Here is a 20,004-nt window from a genome sequence, read left to right on the forward strand (position 1 = left end):
TTTCTCTAGTCAGATTGGCTCATCCTTCGGATCTGTCGCCAGATTCTGGATTGTTACAAAAGGTGCTCAGTTTTAAATACTGTTAGCTCAGTTGTCCTTTGGTGCCTCTGAAAATATAGAAATGCTATGATTTTCAGTAACACCTCCTGGATTTCCATTCCGCAGGTCTTGAGGTTGATCAGGAACATGGTGAGGAACTGGGCGATTCTCTCCTCCGGATCGGACAAGGACAAGCTGATGAGCTTCGTGGAAACACTAACAAGATCCCTCCAGAAACCGTTGGCGATCACTTGTGGCTGAACAAGGCTCGACCTGCTCTGGGGTTGGACCCGTGGGCTCGTCTCAAGATCTCTGATGAAGATGATGGGCACCTGGTGCCGAAAAAGAGGGACATCCACCATGCTACGCCTTCCAGCCCGGTGTCTCCGCTTGCTACTGGTCGCCGTAGGCTGACATGGCCCCTCGGCTGAAGACCATGAAGGCTTCGCTGGACCCTCCTTGTTTCATTTGAGTGCTCTATCCGCTTTGCCTTTGGCACCGCTCGGGTGATTTGTGTTATTCAGAGAACTTGTTCATCCACCCCCTAGTTTGTAGCTTTTCTACCTTTGCTTTCAAACTGCTCTTTGAGCTGCTGTATCAGAATATGTTGTGGTTTCGTTCTCAGCAATGGAACCGGGGAGATGCTCCCTGTTTTTATAAAAAATATATTTTATTTGTTATTATATATTATTTTTATTGTCATCATATATTTAACAGATACTTACATATGTAAGTAAACAATATCCCACATCTTATTAACTTATAAAAATAATTTCTTAACAAATAAAATCCTGGATTGTTTTGGCACGAAAATCCTAGTGATTGTGTACAAAAGCTTGGTAAGATTTAAGGACGAATGTAATAATATCACTTATTATTTAAATATTTATAACAAAATGCTCAGCCCCTTTTTATTTTTTGATAACATTGCTAGCCCAACCCAACATTATAATTAGAATCAACCCAGCAAAATCGTGTATTTCGAGAAAGTGCAAATGGCCTGTAATTTTTTAGGAAATAAAATAAATGGGCCACATGGATGCTACATTATTTGTTCACCCAGCCCAGCTAATGGCTGTAATTCAAAAAAGAGTTCAAATTGACTGTAAATTCTACCGCACAAAAAAAGACTGTAAATTCTGAAAAAATGGGTTGAATACGTGCCATATTTTTGGAGGCTGAAATGTGGGCCAATAGGTCGAAGCCAATGCAAGCCGTTGGATTTACATCCAACAACCGGCATCCATCTTCAATCTCTCGTCTTCTTCCTCCAGCACCATCGGGACCACCTCCCGCCTCCTGCTGCTAGCAGCTCTTCTTAGCACGCTTTGCTATGAAGCGCTACTCCACCGTTGGCCAGGCCATCCCTCCACCCCTCCACACCTCCTGTTCTTCTCCACCGACTGCCGAACCACACCGCACTAGAACCAGTTAACCCTCATCACCTCTCCGTCTGCGACTCTACTCCAGCGTCTTCCCATCTCCGGCTCGTTGCTGTCCGGGGCCTCGCCGTCGTCCACCACCTTGGATGCGCTCGGTGCGGCATGGTCAACGTGGTCAACGAATGGCACCATCGGAAGTAGACTGTGTGTGGAGAGGCTGACAGCTGGGTCCACGGCCGCACACAAGGAAATGCCCCCTATTACGCGCAAAATAATGATTCCTCCACCTAACATCTGGGACCCATCGGAAGGGCCTCTGTATTTCACGAAAATAACGTGCCCCCCGCTGACATGTCGAACCCACCAGCTATCTTCACACGCAAGGAAGTGCCTCCTTATTATGCACAAAAAATGAATACTCCCCCTCCCAGCTGGAACCCAGCATAGTGGGAGGCTAACTTGTGGGCCTACCAAGTTGACGGGGACGGAGGGCTTTGTCAACTTAGTCAATATGAACGATTCTAGCTCCTGTTACCGTATGATGTTCATCGAACGGTCGTAGTGCTTCTTCAACCTCTGGTCTTCTTGCTCCAGCCGCCCAAACCAGCGCCGGTCATGCCGCGTGCTCCTGCCTCCCGTGGCCGGTTGTGATGCCGCGGAGGCCTCACCGCCCCCTACTACTCCCACTGCTGGCCAGGCCATCCCTCTACTCACCCACACCCCCTGTTATTCTGCGGCGACAACAACCTCACACCGCAGCCGAACCAGTGAACCCTCGTACTCCTCTTTGCGTGGGCATCCACTGCTGCGTCTTCCCCGCCTCCGAGTCGTCCCCTTCCTAGTCCTCTCTGTCGTCCACCACCGTGGTGCTCTCGGCGCGGCGTGGTCAACGTGGTCAAGGAACGACTTCCATCGGACGTGGACTGTACGTGGAGAGGCTGACAGCTAGGTCCACGGCCGCAACAAGGAAGTGCCTCCTTATTACACACAAAATAATGATTCCTCCACCTGACAGCGGGGACCCACCGGACAAGCCACCGTATTTCACAAAAAAAAACGTTTCCCCCTGACTGCTGGGACCCACCAGCTACATCTTCGCATGCAAGGAAGTGCGTCTGGGCAAGAAAAACGATTCGCCCCACTGACTGCTGGGACCCACCAGCGACATCTTCGCACGCAAGGAAGTGCGTCCGGGCAAAAAAAAAACGATTCGCCCCCTGACTGCTGGGACCCACCAGCTACATCTTCCCAGGCAAGGAAGTGCCTGACAGTCGGGACCCACCTGGTCGAAGCGTACGTAGCGTTGTCATTCTGGTCGCGGATGTGTATGTACATATATACTGGTGGATGTAGAGGTGCACACGTGTCATAGTAGAGGCGCGTATGTGTCATAGTAGAGGCGCGCACGTAGCATGTAAACGTACGTATAGCAGCCAGGGTGTAAGAAAGAAAATACGGCCACGTATGTGTACATACGGGCGGGGTCTCGAACGCCTACTCACGCATACGTACGGCAAGGGCTCATGTACATGGCTGGGTCGGAACAGAGAAACAACGTCGTCGTCGTGTTCATGGGGAGGCAACGGAATGCGTCATGTTCATGGGGAGGCAACAGAATGCGTCGTGTTCATCGGGAGGCAACGAAACGTGTGGGAGCCAACCGGCTGGGTCAGAACGGAATGCGTGGTCGTGTTCATCGGGAGGGCTTGGACGGAACAAGCAATGGAAACGAAGCCTGAACGGGGTCCTGTTGATCGGGAGGGACCTAGCGTACCGCACAACAGAGGAAACAGACCTCCTACGGTCGAAACGGGGGTCCTGTTGATCGGGAGAGGTGTGGCGTACCACGAAACGGACGAAACAGACCTCCTACGGTCGAAACGGGAGTCCTGTTGATCGCGAGGGGTGTGGTGTACCGCAAAACGGACGAAACGGACTTGTGTTGGAGCGCTACGGTCGAAACGGGGGTTCTGTTCATCGGGAGGGGTGTGGCGTACCGCAAAACGGGACTCCACGGGATACTGTTCATCTTCACCGTCGACCTCCTCCAGCCTCCACGGGCTACCGTCGACCTCCTCCAGCCTCCACGGGCTCCTGTTCATCCAGCCTCCACCGCGCGCTACTCCACCTGCTACTGTTCAACCACCCCTCCACCGTCTACTGTTCATCCAGCCCTCCACACCACGGGGTCCTGTTCAACCACCCCTCCACGGGCACCCCTCCACCGTCTACTGTTCATCCAGCCCTCCACCACACCACGGGGTCCTGTTCATCCAGAGGCAACGCCACCGCTCACTGTTCATCCAAACCCCCCGCAACGCTCACTGTTCATCCCAGAGGCAGCATTGATCGGCTTCAGTTAGTAGCAGTAGTGAAGGAATCGCTCGATCGGGTTCAGTTAACAACCATCGATCGATCGCTCGGGTTCAGTAACGTGTAGCCTGCAGTGCAATCGCTCGGGTTCAGTTAGAGCCCAACGCCTCGCTCGGGTTCAGTTAGAGCCAACGCCTCGCACACACGCGCGTATGTCTACGAGAGAAACGTGCATCGCTCGGTCCCCGACCTCCCACCATAACCGGGAACTCCCCGAAATTTTCCTCCCCCTCGCTTCTACCACGGTTTTTCCGTCATGGACGGGCCAAAGAATGTCATGCAGCTGCGTCTCCGGCCCGCCCAGGATGAAAAGCCCATTTTCTGTCATGATTTTTTGTCATAGAAGTAGGATCCCACCACATCTATGATGATACTGGGTTTTGTCACAATTATCATCATAGAAGTGTCATATGTATGACAGAAGAAAATTTCGTTCGGCCCAAAATGTCACGGATGTGTCTTTTCTTGTAGTGGTGTTAATCACATAGCGATGTGAACTAGATTATTGACTCTAGTAAACCTTTGGGTGTTAGTCACATGGAGATGTGAACTAATCACATAAAGATGGGACCTATTAGTGTTAAATCACATGACGATGTGAACTAGATTATTGACTCTAGTGCAAGTGGGAGACTGAAGGAAATATGCCCTAGAGGCAATAATAAAGTTGTTATTTATATTTCCTTATATCATGATAAATGTTTATTATTCATGCTAGAGTTGTATTAACCGGAAACTTAGTACATGTGTGAATACATAGACAAACATAGTGTCCCTAGTTTGCCTCTACTTGACTAGCTCGTTAATCAAAGATGGTTAAGTGTCCTAGCCATAGACATGTGTTGTCATTTGATGAATGGGATCACATCATTAGAGAATGATGTGGTGGACAAGACCCATCTGTTAGCTTAACACTATGATCGTTTAGTTTATTGCTATTGCTTTCTTCATGACTTATACATGTTCATATGACTATGTGATTATGCAACTCCCGAATACAGGAGGAACACCTTTTGTGCTATCAAACGTCACAACATAACTGGGTGATTATAAAGATGCTCTATAGGTGTCTCCGATGGTGTTTGTTCAGTTGGCATAGATCGAGATTAGGATTTGTCCTTTCGTGTATCGGAGAGGTATCTCTGGGCCCTCTCGGAACTAGAACGAGTAAAGAGACTTGCTGGTAACGAGATTGAACTAGGTATGATGATACCGACGGTCGAATCTTGGGCAAGTAACATACCGATGACAAAGGGAACACCGTATGTTGTTGTGCGGTTTGACAGATAAAGATCTTCGTAGAATATGTAGGAACCAATATGAGCATCCAAGTTCCGCTATTGGTTATTGACCGGAGATGTGTCTCGGTCACTACATAGTTCTTGAACCCGTAGGGTCGGCACGCTTAACATTCGATGACTATGAGTTATGTGATTTGATATACCAAAGGTTGTTCGGGGTCCCGGATGAGATCACAGACACGACGAGGAGTCTCGAAATGGTTGAGACATAAAGATTGATATATTGGACCATGTTATTCGGACACCAGAAGTGTTCTAGATAGTTTCGCATAAGGCCCGAGCGCCCGAGGGTTACCAGACCCCCCCCCCCGGGGGGGGGGGAAGTAATGGGCCTTAGTGAGTCTTAGGGGAGAGAGAGGGTGATAACCCACAAGTATAGGGGATCATTACAGTTTTTGAGGGTAGAGTATTCAACCCAAATTTATTGATTCGACACAAGGGGAGCCAAAGAATATTCTCAAGTATTAGCAGTTGAGTTGTCAATTCAACCACACCTGAAAGACTTAATATCTGCAGCAAAGTATTTAGTAGCAAAGTAGTATGGAAGTAACGGTAATGGTGGCAAAAGTAACAGTAGTAGTTTTTATAGCAATCGTAACAGTGGCAACGGAAAAGTAACTAAGCAAAGATCAATATGTGAAAAGCTCGTAGGCAATGGATCAATGATGGATAATTATGTTGGATGCGATTCCTCATGCACCAATTATAACATAGGGTAACACAGAACTAGCTGCAGTTCATCAATGTAATGTAGGCATGTATTCCGAATATAGTCATACGTGCTTATGAAAAGAACTTGCATGACATCTTTTGTCCTACCCTCCCATGGCAGTGGGGTCCTATTGGAAACTAAGGGATATTAAGGCCCCCTTTTAATAGAGTACCGGACCAAAGCACTAACACTTAGTGAATACATGAACTCCTCAAACTACGGTCATCACCGGGAGTGGTCCCGATTATTGTCACCTTGGGGTTGCCGGATCATAACACATAGTAGCTGACTATTGACTTGCAAGATAGGATCAAGAACTCACATATTCATGAAAACATAATAGGTTCAGATCTGAAATCATGGCACTCGGGCCCTAGTGACAAGCATTAAGCATAGCAAAGTCATAGCAACATCAATCTTAGAACATAATGGATACTAGGGATCAAACCCTAACAAAACTAACTTGATTACATGGTAAATCTCATCCAACCCATCATCGTCCAGCAAGCCTACGATGAGATTACTCACGCACGGAAGTGAGCATCATGAAATTGGTGATGGAGGATGGTTGATGATGGCGATGGCGATGGATTCCCATCTCCGGAGCCCCGAACGGACTCCATTTCAGCCCTCCTGAGGAAGATTATGGCTTGGCGGCGGCTCCGAATCGTAAAACGCGATGCATCCTTCTCTCTGATTTTTTCCTCCCAGAAAGTGAATATATGGAGTTGGGGTTGAGGTCGGTGGAGTCCCAGGGGGCCCACGAGGCAGGGGGCACGCTCCAGGGGGGGCATGCCCTGCACCCTCGCGGACAAGGTTTGGGCCCCCTGATGCTGATTCTTTCGCCAGTATTTTTCATTAATTCCATAACGTGTCTCCGTGGATTTTCAGGTCGTTCCGAGAACTTTTATTTCTGCACAAAAATAACACCATGGCAGTTCTGCTGAAAACAGCGTCAGTCCGGGTTAGTTCCATTCAAATCATGCAAGTTAGAGTCCAAAACAAGGGCAAAAGTGTTTGTAAAAGTAGATACATTGGAGACGTATCAACTCCCCCAAGCTTAAACCTTTGCTTGTCCTCAAGCAATTCAGTTGGCAAACTGAAAGTGGTAAAAAAACAACTCTGTTTGATCTTGTTGTTGCAAATATGTAAAGCCAACATTCAAGTTTTTAGCAAAGATTATGAACTAACCATATTCACAATAACATTTAGGTCTCATGTTTACTCATATCAATGGCATAATCAACTAGCGAGCAATAATAATAAATCTCGGATGACAACACTTTCTCAAAACAATCATAACATGATATAAGAAGATGGTATCTCGCTAGCCCTTTCTGAGACCGCAAAACATAAATGCAGAGCACCCCTGAAGATCAAGGACTGACTAGACATTGTTATTCATGGTAAAAGAGATGCAGTCACAGTCATTCTCAATGTAAATTAATAGCAATGCATGCGAATGACAGCGATGCTCTCCAACTGGTGCTTTTTAATAAGAGGATGACGACTCAACATAAAAGTAAATAGATAGGCCCTTCGCAGAGGGAAGCAAAGATTTGCAGAGGTGCCAGAGCTCGAATTTTGAAACAGAGATAAATACTATTTTGAGTGGCATACTTTCATTGTCAACATAACAACAATCCTGGGCATATTTTGAGTGGCATATTTTGAATGGTAAAGTTTATACTCCCCCACCACCAACAAACATCAATCCATAGCTTGTCCGAAACAACGGGTGCCGTCCAACTAACAACAACCCTGAGGGAGTTTTTTTGCAATTATTTTGATTTGATTTGAGCATGGGACTGGGCATCCCTGTTACCGGCCATTTTCTCGTGAATGATGAGTGGAGTCCACTCATCGTGAGAATAACCCACCTAGCATGGAAGATATAGACAACCCTAGTTGATACATGATACGTCTCCATCGCATCTACTTTTCCAAACAGTTTTGACCTTGTTTTGGACTCTAACTTGCATGATTTGAATGGAATTAACCCGGACTGACGCTGATTTTAGCAGAATTGCCATGGTGTTATTTTTGTGCAAAAATAAAAGTTCTCGGAATAACCTGAAAATCAACGGACACACATTTTGGAATAAATAAAAAATACTGGTGAAAGAATCAACACAAGGGGGCCCACACCCTGTCCACGAGGGTTCAGGGCACCCCCCCGGGGTGCGCTCCTGCCTTGTGGGCCCCTGATACCTCTTAAGCATGCGTCGTTTTTCCCTTGAAGAGGAAAGGGTGATGCAGCAAAGTACCATAAGTATTTCCCTCAGTTTTTGAGAACCAAGGTATGAATCCAATAGGAGACTACACGCAAGTCACCTAGTACATACACAAACAAACAAGAACCTCACAACCAACGCTATAAAGGGGTTGTCAATCCCTTCACGGTCACTTATGAAAGTGAGATCTGATAGAGATAATAAGATAAATATTTTTGGTATTTTTGTTGTATAGATTGAGAAGTAAAGATTGCAAAATAAGTAGTAAAGTAGAATTGTAGATCGGAAACTTATATGATGTAAAGTAGACCCGGGGGCCATAGGTTTCACTAGAGGCTTCTCTCAAGATAGCAAATATTACAGTGGGTGAACAAATTACTGCCGAGCAATTGATAGAAAATCACATAGTTATGATGATATCTAGGCATGATCATGAACATAGGCATCGCGTCCGTGTCAAGTAGACCGAAACAATTCTGCATCTACTACAATTACTCCACACATCGACCGCTATCCAGCATGCATCTAGAGTATTAAGTTCAAAAGAACAGAGTAACACATTAGGCAAGATGACATGATGTAGAGGGATAAACTCAAGCAATATGATATAAACCTCATCTTTTTATCCTCGATGGCAACAATACAATACGTGCCTTGCTGCCCCTGCTGTCACTGGGATAGGACACCACAAGATTGAACCCAAAGCTAAACACTTCTCCCATTGCAAGAAAGATCAATCTAGTAGGCCAAACCAAACTGATAATTTGAAGAGACTTGCAAAGATATCAAATCATGCATATAAGAATTCAGAGAAGAATCAAATATTGTTCATAGATAATCTTAATCATAAACCCACAATTCATCGGATCTCGGCAAACACACCATAAAAAGAATTACATTGAATAGATCTCCAAGAACATCGAGGATAACTTTGTATTGAGATCCAAAGAGAGAGAAGAAGCCATCTATCTAATAACTATGGACCCGATGGTCTATGGTAAACTACTCACACATCATCGGAGAGGCTACGGTGTTGATGTAGAAGCCCTCCGTGATCGAATCCCCCTCTGGCAGATCGCTGGAAAAGGTCCCCAGATGGGATCTCACGGGTACAGAAGGTTGCGGCGGTGGAAAAGTGGTTTCATGGATCCCCTTGATGTTTTCAGGGTATAAGAGTATATGTAGGCGGAAGAAGTAGGTCGGTGGAGCTGCGAGGGGCCACGAGGGTGGGGCACGCCTGGCCCCCTGGGCGCGCCACCCTACCTCGTGGCCGCCTCGCTGCTTCTTTGACGTCCACTCCAAGTCTCCTGGATTGCGTTTGTTCCAAAAAAGATCCTCACGAAGGTTTCATTCCATTTGATATTCCTTTTCTACGAAACACTGAAATAGGCAATAATAGCAATTTACGCTGGGCTTTCGGTTAATAGGTTAGTCCCAAAAATAATATAAAAGTGCATAATAAAGCCCCATCCAAAACAGATAATATAATAGCATGGAACAATAAAAAACTATAGATATGTTGGAGATGTATCAAGCATCCCCAAGCTTAATTCCTGCTCGTCCTCGAGTAGGTAAATGATAAAAACAGAATTTTTGTTGTGGAATGCTACCTAACATAATTTTCAATGTATAACTCTTTATTGCCGCATGAATGTTTAGATCCGAAAGATTCTAGACAAAAGTTTAATATTGACATAAAAATAATAATACTTCAAGCAATGCTTAACAAGCAATCATGTCTTATCAAAATAACATAGCCAAAGAAAGCTTGTCCCTACAAAATCATAAATTTTGGCCATGCTTCATTTTCGCCACACAAAATGCTCCCATCATGCACAACCCCGATGACAAGCCAAGGAATTATTTCATACTTTAGCCTTTTCAAACTTTTTCAACTTTCATGCAATATATGAGCGTGAGCCATGGATATAGCACTATGGGTGGAATATAATATGATGATGGAGGTTGTGTGAGAAGACAAAAAGGGAGAAAGTCTAACATTGACGCGGCTAATCAACGGGCTATGGATATGCCCATCAATTGATGTCAATGCAAGGAGTAGGGATTGCCATGCAATGGATGCACTACATCTATAAATATATGAAATCTCAACAAAAGAAACTAAGTGGGTGTGCATCCAACTTGCTTGCTCACGAAGACCTAGTGAATTTTGAGGAAGCCCATTGTTGGAATATACAAGCCAAGTTCTATAATGAAAAGTTCCCACTAGTGTATGAAAGTGACAACATAAGAGTCTCTCTATCATGAAGATCATGGTGCTACTTTGAAGCACATGTGTGGAAAAAGGATAGTAACATTGCCCCTTCTCTCTTTTTCTCTCAATTTTTTGGGCCTCTCTTTTTATGGCCTTTCTCTTTTTTTCGAAGAACTTTACTCACATGGGACAATGATCTAATAATGAAAAACATCACACTTTTATTTACTTACAACTCAAGAATTACAACTCGATACTTAGAAAGGCCTCCGACGGTGTACCGGGATATGCGGTGAATAAAGTGTGACATGTATGAAAGAATTATGAAGGTTGCTTTGCCACAAATACGATGTCAACTACATGATCATGCGAGGCAATATGACAATGATGGAGCATGTCATAATAAAAGGAATGGTGGAAAGTTGCATGGCAATATATCTCAGAATGACTATGGAAATGCCATAATATGTAGGTATGGTGGCTGTTTTGAGGAAGATATAAGGAGGTTTATGTGTGATAGAACATATCATATCCTGGGGTTTGGATGCACCGGCGAAGTTTGCACCAACTCTCGAGGTGAGAAAGAGCAATGCACGGTACCGAAGAGGCTAGCAATGATGGAAGGGTGAGAGTGTGTATAATCCATGGACTCAACATTAGTCATAAAGAACTCACATACTTATTGCAAAAATCTACAAGTCATCAAAACCAAGCACTACGCGCATGCTCCTATGGGGATATATTGGTAGGAAAAGATCATCGCTCGTCCCCGACCGCCACTCATAAGGAAAGCAATCAAAGAACACCCCATGCTTCAAATTTGTCACACAACGTTTACCATGCGTGCATGTTACGGGACTTGCCAACTTTAACACAAGTATTTCTCAATTCCATAATTACTCAACTAGCACAAATCTAATATTACCACCTTTATATCTCAAAACAACTATCAAGGATAAAACTTCTCATAACATTTAATGCACTCTATATGAAAGTTTTTATTATACCCATCTTGGATGCCTATCATATTAGGACTAATTTCATAACCAAATAAAATTACCATGTTGTTCTAAAAGAATCTCAAAATAATATAAGTGAAGCATGAGAGATCAATAATTTCTATAAAATAAAACCACCACCATGCTCTAAAAAGATATAAGTGAAGCACTAGAGCAAAATTATCTAGCTCAAAAGATATAAGTGAAGCACATAGAGTATTCTAATAAATTCCGATTCATGTGTGTCTCTCCCAAAAGGTGTGTACAGCAAGTATGATTGTGGTAAACTAAAAATAAAGGCTCAAATCATACAAGACGCTCCAAGCAAAACACATATCATGTGGTGAATAAAAATGTAGCCTCAAGTAAAGTTACCGATAGATGAAGACGAAAGAGGGGATGCCTTCCGGGGCATCCCCAAGCTTAGGCTTTTGGTTGTCCTTGGATTTCACCTTGGGGTGCCTTGGGCATCCCCCAGCTTAGGCTCTTGTCACTCCTTGTTCCGAAATCCATCAAATCTTTACCCAAAAACTTGAAACTTCACAACACAAAACTCAACAGAAAATCTCATGAGTTCCGTTAGTATAAGAAAACAAATCACCACCTTAAGGTACTGTAATAAACTAATTATTTATTTATATTGGTGTTAAACCTAATGTATTCCAACCTCCCCATGGTTCACACCCCCCGATACTAGCCATAGATTCATCAAAATAAGCAAACAATACACGAAAAACAGAATGTGTCAAAAAACAGAACAGTCTGTAGTAATCTGTAGGTTTCGAATACTTCTGTAACTCCACAAATCCTGAGAAATTAGGAAATCCTAAATAATTTGTATATTGATCTACTGCAGTTGGAATCAGTATTTTATATCTCTCTGGTTAAAAATGAAAATTATTCTCGTGAGCACATACTTTCTGTTTTTTCAGCAAGATCAAATAACAATCATCCAAGAAGATCCTAAAGGCTTTACTTGGCTCAAACACTAACTAAAACATAAAAAACACAATCATAACAGAGGATATATTATTTATTTATTACTAAACAGGAACAAAAGGCAAGAAACAAAAATAAAATTGGGTTGCCTCCCTCCCAACAAGCGCTATCGTTTAACGCCCCTAGCTAGGCATAAAAAGAAGAATAAATCTAGGTATTGTCATCTTTGGTATGCAATCCATATGTGGATCTCATAATAGATTCATAAGGTAATTTAATTTTCTTTCTAAGAAAGTGTTCCATGGCTTTCCTTAGCGGAAATTGGAATCTAATATTTCCTTCTTTCATGTCAGTAATTGCACCAGTCGTTCTAAGGAAAGGTCTACCAAGAATAATAGGACATGTAGGATTGCAATCTATATCAAGAACAATGAAATCTACGGGCACATAATTCCTATTTGCAATGATAAGAACAACATTAATCCTTTCCATAGGTTTCTTAATGGTGGAATTCGCAAGATGCAAATTTAAATAACAATCATCAAATTCACGGAAACCTAACACATCACACAAAGTTTTTGGAATCATGGAAACACTAGCACCCAAATCACATAAAGCATAGCATTCATGATCTTTAATCTTAATTTTAATAGTAGGTTCCCACTCATCATAAAGTTTTCTAGGGATAGAAACTTCTAATTCAAGCTTTTCTTGATGGGATTGCATTAAAGCATCAACGATATGTTTAGTAAAAGCTTTGTTTTGATCATAGGCATGAGGAGAATTTAGCACGGATTGCAACAAGGAAATACAATCTATCAAAGAGAAATTATCATAATTAAATTCCTTGAAATCCAAAATAGTGGTTTCATCGCTATGTAAAGTTTTGACCTCTTCAATTCCACTTTTACCAATTTTTGCATCAAGATCTAAAAACTCCAAATCACTGGGACGCCTTCTAACTAAAGTTGACTCATCTCTAGTCCCATCTTCATTAAGATTCATATTGGCAAACAAATATTTAATAGGAGACACACCAATCACTTTTAGATCTTCATCATTATTATCATGAAAACTAGAAGAACACGCCTTCACAAAGCAATCTTTATTAGCATGCATCCTAGCGGTTCTTTCTTTGCACTCATCAATGGAAATTCTCATGGATTTGAGAGACTCATTGATATCATGCTTAGGTGGAATAGATCTAAGTTTCAAAGAATCAACATGAAGAGAAATTCTATCCACGTTCCTAGCCAACTCATCAATCTTAAGCAATTTTTCTTTAAGCAAAGCATTGAAATTCTTTTGTGAATTCATAAATTATTTAACACTAGTCTCAAAATCAGAGGGCATCTTATTAAAATTTCCATAAGAGTTGTTGTAGGAATTACCATAATTATTAGAGGAATTACTATGAAACGACCTAGAATTAAAATTTCCTCTATATGCATTGTTACCAAAATTGTTCCTACCAACAAAATTCATATCCATAGATTCATTATTACTCTCAATCAAAGTGGACAAAGGCATATCATTAGGATCAGAATAAGCACTCTTATTAGCATACAATTTCATAAGTTCATCCATCTTTCCACTCAAAACATTAATCTCTTCTATCGCATGAACTTTTTTATTAGTAGATCTTTCGGTGTGCCATTGAAAATAATTAACCATAATATTATCTAGGAGTTTAGTAGCTTCTCCTAAAGTGATTTCCATAAAAGTGCCTTCCGCGGCCGAATCTAAAAGGTTTTTAGAAGCAAAATTCAATCCAGCATAAAAATTCAGTATAATTATCCATAAATTCAAACCATGTGTAGGGAAATTACGTATCATTAATTTCATCCTCTCCCAAGCTTGTGCAACATGCTCATGATCAAGTTGCTTAAAGCTCATAATATCATTTCTAAGAGAAATGATCTTAGCAGGAGGAAAATACTTAGAGATAAAAGCATCTTTGCACTTATTCCATGAATCAATACAATTTTAGGCAAAGAAAAGAACCAAGTTTTAGCACGATCTCTGAGCGAAAACGAAAATAGCTTCAATTTAACAATGTCATTATCCACATCTTTCTTCTTTTGCATATCACATAAATCAACGAATCTGTTTAGATGGGTAGCGGCATCTTCACTAGGAAGGCCAACAAATTGATCTTTCATGACAAGATTCAGCAAAGCGGTATTAATTTCACACAATTCAACATCGGTAAGAGGAGAAATCGGAGTGCTAATAAAATCATTATTGTTGGTACTGGAAAAGTCACAAATTTAGTATTATCTTGAGTCATCGTGACAAACAATCAATCCAACAAACAGTCACACAAGAGGCAAGCGAAAGAAGATGAATGGAAAAAGGGCGAACGGAAAAAGGCGAATAAAACGGCAATGGTGAAGTGGGGGAGAGGAAAACGAGAGGCAAATGGCAAATAATGTAATGCGAGGGATAAGAGTTTGTGATGGGTACTTGGTACGTCTTGACTTGGCGTAGATCTCCCTAGCAACGGCGCCAGAAATCCTTCTTGCTACCTCTTGAGCATGCGTTGGTTTTCCCTTGAAGAGGAAAGGGTGATGCAACAAAGTAGTGTAAGTATTTCCCTCAGTTTTTTAGAACCAAGGTATCAATACAGTAGGAGACTACACGCAAGTCACCTAGTACCTGCACAAACAAACAAGAACCTCACAACCAACGCGATAAAGGGGTTGTCAATCCCTTCATGGTCACTTACGAAAGTGAGATCTGATAGAGGTAATAAGATAAATATTTTTGGTATTTTTGTTGTATAGATTGAGAAGTAAAGATTGCAAAATAAGTAGTAAAGTAGAATTGTAGATCGGAAACTTATATGATGTAAAGTAGACCCGGGGGCCACAGGTTTCACTAGTGGCTTCTCTCAAGATAGCAAATATTATGGTGGGTGAACAAATTACTGCCGAGCCATTGATAGAAAAGCGCATAGTTATGATGATATCTAGGCATGATCATGAACATAGGCATCACGTCCGTGTCAAGTAGACCAAAATGATTCTGCATCTACTACTATTACTCCACACATCGACCGCTATCCAGCATGCATCTAGAGTATTAAGTTCAAGAGAATAGAGTAACACATTAGGCAAGATGACATGATGTAGAGGGATAAACTCAAGCGATATGATATAAACCCCATCTTTTTATCCTCAATGGCAACAATACAATACGTGCCTTGATGCCCCTGCTTTCACTAGGAAAGGACACCGCAAGATTGAACCCAAAGCTAAGCACTTCTCCCATTGCAAAAAAGATCAATCTAGTAGGCCAAACCAAACTGATAATTCGAAGAGACTTGCAAAGATATCAAATCGTGCATATAAGAATTCAGAGAAAAAACAAATATTGTTCATAGATAATCTTAATCATAAACCCAAAATTCATCGGATCTCGGCAAACACACCACAAAAAGAATTACATCAAATATATCTCCAAGAACATCGAGGAGACCTTTGTATTGAGATCCAAAGAGAGAAGAAGCCATCTAGCTAATAATATGGACCTGAAGGTCTGTGGTAAACTACTCACACATCATCAGAGAGGCTATGGTGTTGATGTAGAAGCCCTCCGTGATCGAATCCCCCTCCGGAAGATTGCCGGAAAAGGTCCCCAGATGGGATCTCACGGGTACAGAAGGTTGCGGCGGTGGAAAAGTGGTTTCGTGGCTCCCCTCGATGTTTTCAGGGTATAAGAGTATATATAGGCGGAAGAAGTAGGTCGGTGGAGCTGTGAGGGGCCCACGAGGGTGGGGGGCATGCCTGGCCCCCCTAGGCGCACCGCCCTACCTCGTGGCGGCCTCGCTGCTTCCTTGACATCCACTCCAAGTCTCCTGGATTGCGTTTGTTCCAAAAAAGATCCTCACAAAAGTTTCATTCCGTTTGGATTCCGTTTGATATTCCTTTTCTGCGAAACACTGAAATAAGATAAAAACAACAATTTGCACTCGGCTTTCGGTTAATAGGTCAGTCCCCAAAACAATATAAAACTGCATAATAAAGCCCATAAACATCCAAAACAGATAATATAATAGCATGGAATAATAAAAAATTATAGATATGTTGGAGACGTATCAGCCCCCTGAGGCTCCACCGATGTCAACTCCAACTCTATATATTGATGTTCGCAGAGAAAAAAAATCAGGGAGAAGGACTCATCGCGTTTCACGATACGGAGCCGCCGCCAAGCCCTAATCTCTCTCGGGAGGGCTGATCCGGAGTCCATTCGGGGCTCTAGAGAGGGGAATTCGTCGCCATCGTCATCATCAACCTTCCTCCATCACCAATTTCATGATGCTCACCACCGTGCATGAGTAATTCCATCGTAGGCTTGCCAGACGGTGATGGGTTGGATGCGATTTATCCTGTAATCGAGTTAGTTTTGTTAGGGTTTGATCCCTAGTATCCATTATATTCTAAGATTGACGTTGCTATGACTTTGCTATGCTTAATGCTTGTCACTAGGGCCTGAGTGCCATGATTTCAGATCTGAACCTATTATGTTTTCATGAATATATGTGAGTTCTTGATCCTATCTTGCAAGTCAATAGTCAGCTACTATGTGTTATGATCCGGCAACCCCAAGGTGACAATAATCGGGACCACTCCCGGTGATGACCGTAGTTTGAGGAGTTCATGTATTCACTAAGTGTTAATGCTTTGGTCTGGTACTCTATTAAAAGGGGGCCTTACTATCCCTTAGTTTCCAATAGGACCCCGCTGCCACGGGAGGGTAGGACAAAAGATGTCACGCAAGTTCTTTTCCATAAGCACGTATGACTATATTCGAAATACATGCCTACATTACATTGATAAACTGGAGCTAGTTCTGTGTCACCCTATGTTATAACTGTTGCATGAGGAATCACATCCGACATAATTATCCATCACTGATCCATTGCCTACGAGCTTTTCACATATTGATCTTTGCTTAGTTACTTTTTCGTTGCCATTGTTACAATCACTGCAAAAACTACTACTGTTACTTTTGCCACCGTTACCGTTACTTCCATATTGCTTGGCTACTAAATACTTTGCTGCTGATATTAAGTCTTACAGGTGCGGTTGAATTGACAAATCAACTATTAATACTTAAGAATATTCTTTAGCTCCCCTTGTGTCGAATCAATAAATTTGGCTTGAATACTCTACCCTCGAAAACTGCTGCGACCCCCTATACTTGTGGGTTATCAATAAATGAGCTATTCGAGCATACAAAACGGAATTTCAGAAGGTTTAGAGTTTGGCACATACAAATTTACTTGGAACACAGGTAAATACCGCATATAGGAAGGTATGGTGGACTCATATGGAATAACTTTGGGGTTTATGGAAGTGGGTGCACAAGCAGTATTCCCGCTTAGTACAAGTGACACTACAAAAAAAAGACACATCCATGACATTTTGGGCCGAACGAAAAAAATTTCTGTCATACATATGACACTTCTATGATGATAATTGTGACAAAACCCGGTATTATCATAGATGTTGTGGGCTCCTACTTCTATGACAAAAAATCATGACAGAAAATGGGCTTTTCGTCCTAGGCGGGCCGGAGACGCACCTGCATGACATTCTTTGGGCCGTCCATGACAGAAAAACCATGGTAGAAGTGAGGGCAAGGAAAATTTCGGAGAGTTCTCGGTTACGGTGGGAGGTCGGGGGCCGAGCGATGCGCGTTTCTCTCGTACACATAGGCGCGTTTGTGCGAGGCGTTGGCTCTAACTGAACCCGAGCGAGGCGTTGGGCTCTAACTAAACCCGAGCGATTGCACTGCAGGCTACACGTTACTGAACCCAAGCGATCGATCGATGGCTGTTAACTGAACCCGATTGAGCGATTCCTTCGCTACTGCTGCTAACTGAAGCCGATCGATTGGATGAACAGTGAGCGTTGCGGGAGGGGGGGTTGGATGAACAGTGAGCGGTGGCGTTGCCTCTGGATGAACAGGACCCCGTGGTGTAGAGGGCTGAATGAACAGTAGACGGTGGAGGGGTGCCCGTGGAGGGGTGGTTGAACAGGACCCCGTGGTGTGTAGGGCTGGATGAACAGTAGACGGTGGAGGGGTGGTTGAACAGTAGCCGGTGGAGTAGCGCATGCTGGAGGCTAGATGAACAGGAGCCCGTGGAGGCTGGAGGAGGTCGACGATAGCCCGTAGAGGCTTGAGGAGGTCGACGGTGCAGATGAACAGTATCCCGTGGAGTCTCGTTTTGCGGTACGCCACACCCCTCCCGATGAACATGACCCCCGTTTCGACCGTAGGAGGTCCGTTTTGTCCGTTTTGCGGTACCTCGCACCCCTCCCGATCAATAGGACCCCCGTTTCGACCGTAGGAGGTCCGTTTCCTCCGTTTTGCGGTACACCACACCCCTCCTGATCAATAGGACCCTCGTTTCGACCGTAGGAGGTCCGTTTCCTCCGTTCTGCGGTACGCCATGCCTCGTTTCCATCACCTGTTCCATCCAAGCCCTCCCGATGAACACGACCACGCATTCTGTTCCGATCCAGCCGGTTGGCTCCCACGCGTTCCGTTACCTCCCGATGAACACGAGCATTTCGTTGCCTCCCGATGAACACAACGCATTCCGTTGCCTCCCCATGAGCACGACGCATTCCGTTGCCTACCCATGAACACGACGCATTCCGTTGCCTCCCCATGAACACAACGACGACGTTGTTTCTCCATTCCGACCCATGTACATGAGCCCTGGCCGTACGTATGCGCGAGTAGGCGTTCGAGACCCTGCCCGTATGTAAACATACGTGGCCGTATTTTCTTTCTTGCACCCTGGCCGCTGTACGTACGTGTACATGCTACGTGCGCGCCTCTACTACGACACGTGCGCGCCTCTACATCGACCAGTATGTACGTACACGTTCGCGGCCAGAATGACAACACTACGTACGCTTCGACCAGGTGGGTCCCGACTGTCAGGCACTTCCTTGCCCGTGAAGATGTAGCTGGTGGGTCCCAGCAGTCAGGGGGGCGAATCATTTTTTTTGGACACACTTCCTTGCGTGCGAAGGTGTAGCTGCTGGGTCCTAGCAGTCAGGGGGGCGAATTCTTTTTTTGCCCAAACGCACTTCCTTGCGTGCGAAGGTGTAGCTGGTGGGTCCCAGCAGTCGGGGGGCGAATCATTTTTTTTCGGACGCACTTCCTTGTGTGCGAAGATATAGCTGGTGGGTCCCAGCAGTCAGGGGGGCAAATCGTTTTTTTGTCGGACGCACTTCCTTGCGTGCGAAGATGTTGCTCGTGGGTCCCAGCAGTCAGGGGTGAATCATTTTTTTCGCGAAATATGGTGGCCCATCCGGTGGGTCCCCGCTGTCAGGTGGAGGAATAATTATTTTGTGCGTAATAAGGAGGCACTTCCTTGCGGCTGCCATGGACCCAGCTGTCAGCCTCTCCACGTACAGTCCACGTCCGATGGAAGTCGTTCCTTGACCACGCCGCGTCGAGAGCACCAGGGCGGTGGACGATGGCGAGGCCTAGGAAGGGGATGATGCGGAGGATACACACGCGGAGAGGAGCACGAGGGTTCACTGGTTCGGCTGCGCTGCCGTCGCCATAGAATAACAGGGGTGGTGGGTGAGTGGAGGGATGGCCTGGCCAGTGGTGGGAGTAGTAGGGGCGGTGAGGCCTCCACGGCAGCACAGCCGGCCACGGGAGGCAGGAGCAGGCGGCACGACCGGCGCTGCTTTGGGCGGCTGGAGCAAGAAGACCAGAGGTTGAAGAAGCACGACGGCCGTTGGATGGACATCGTATGGTCACTGCAGCTAGAATCGTTT

This window comes from Triticum aestivum, chromosome 1A, assembly GCF_018294505.1.
Source record: "Triticum aestivum cultivar Chinese Spring chromosome 1A, IWGSC CS RefSeq v2.1, whole genome shotgun sequence".
In the NCBI taxonomy this organism is placed as follows: domain Eukaryota; kingdom Viridiplantae; phylum Streptophyta; class Magnoliopsida; order Poales; family Poaceae; genus Triticum; species Triticum aestivum.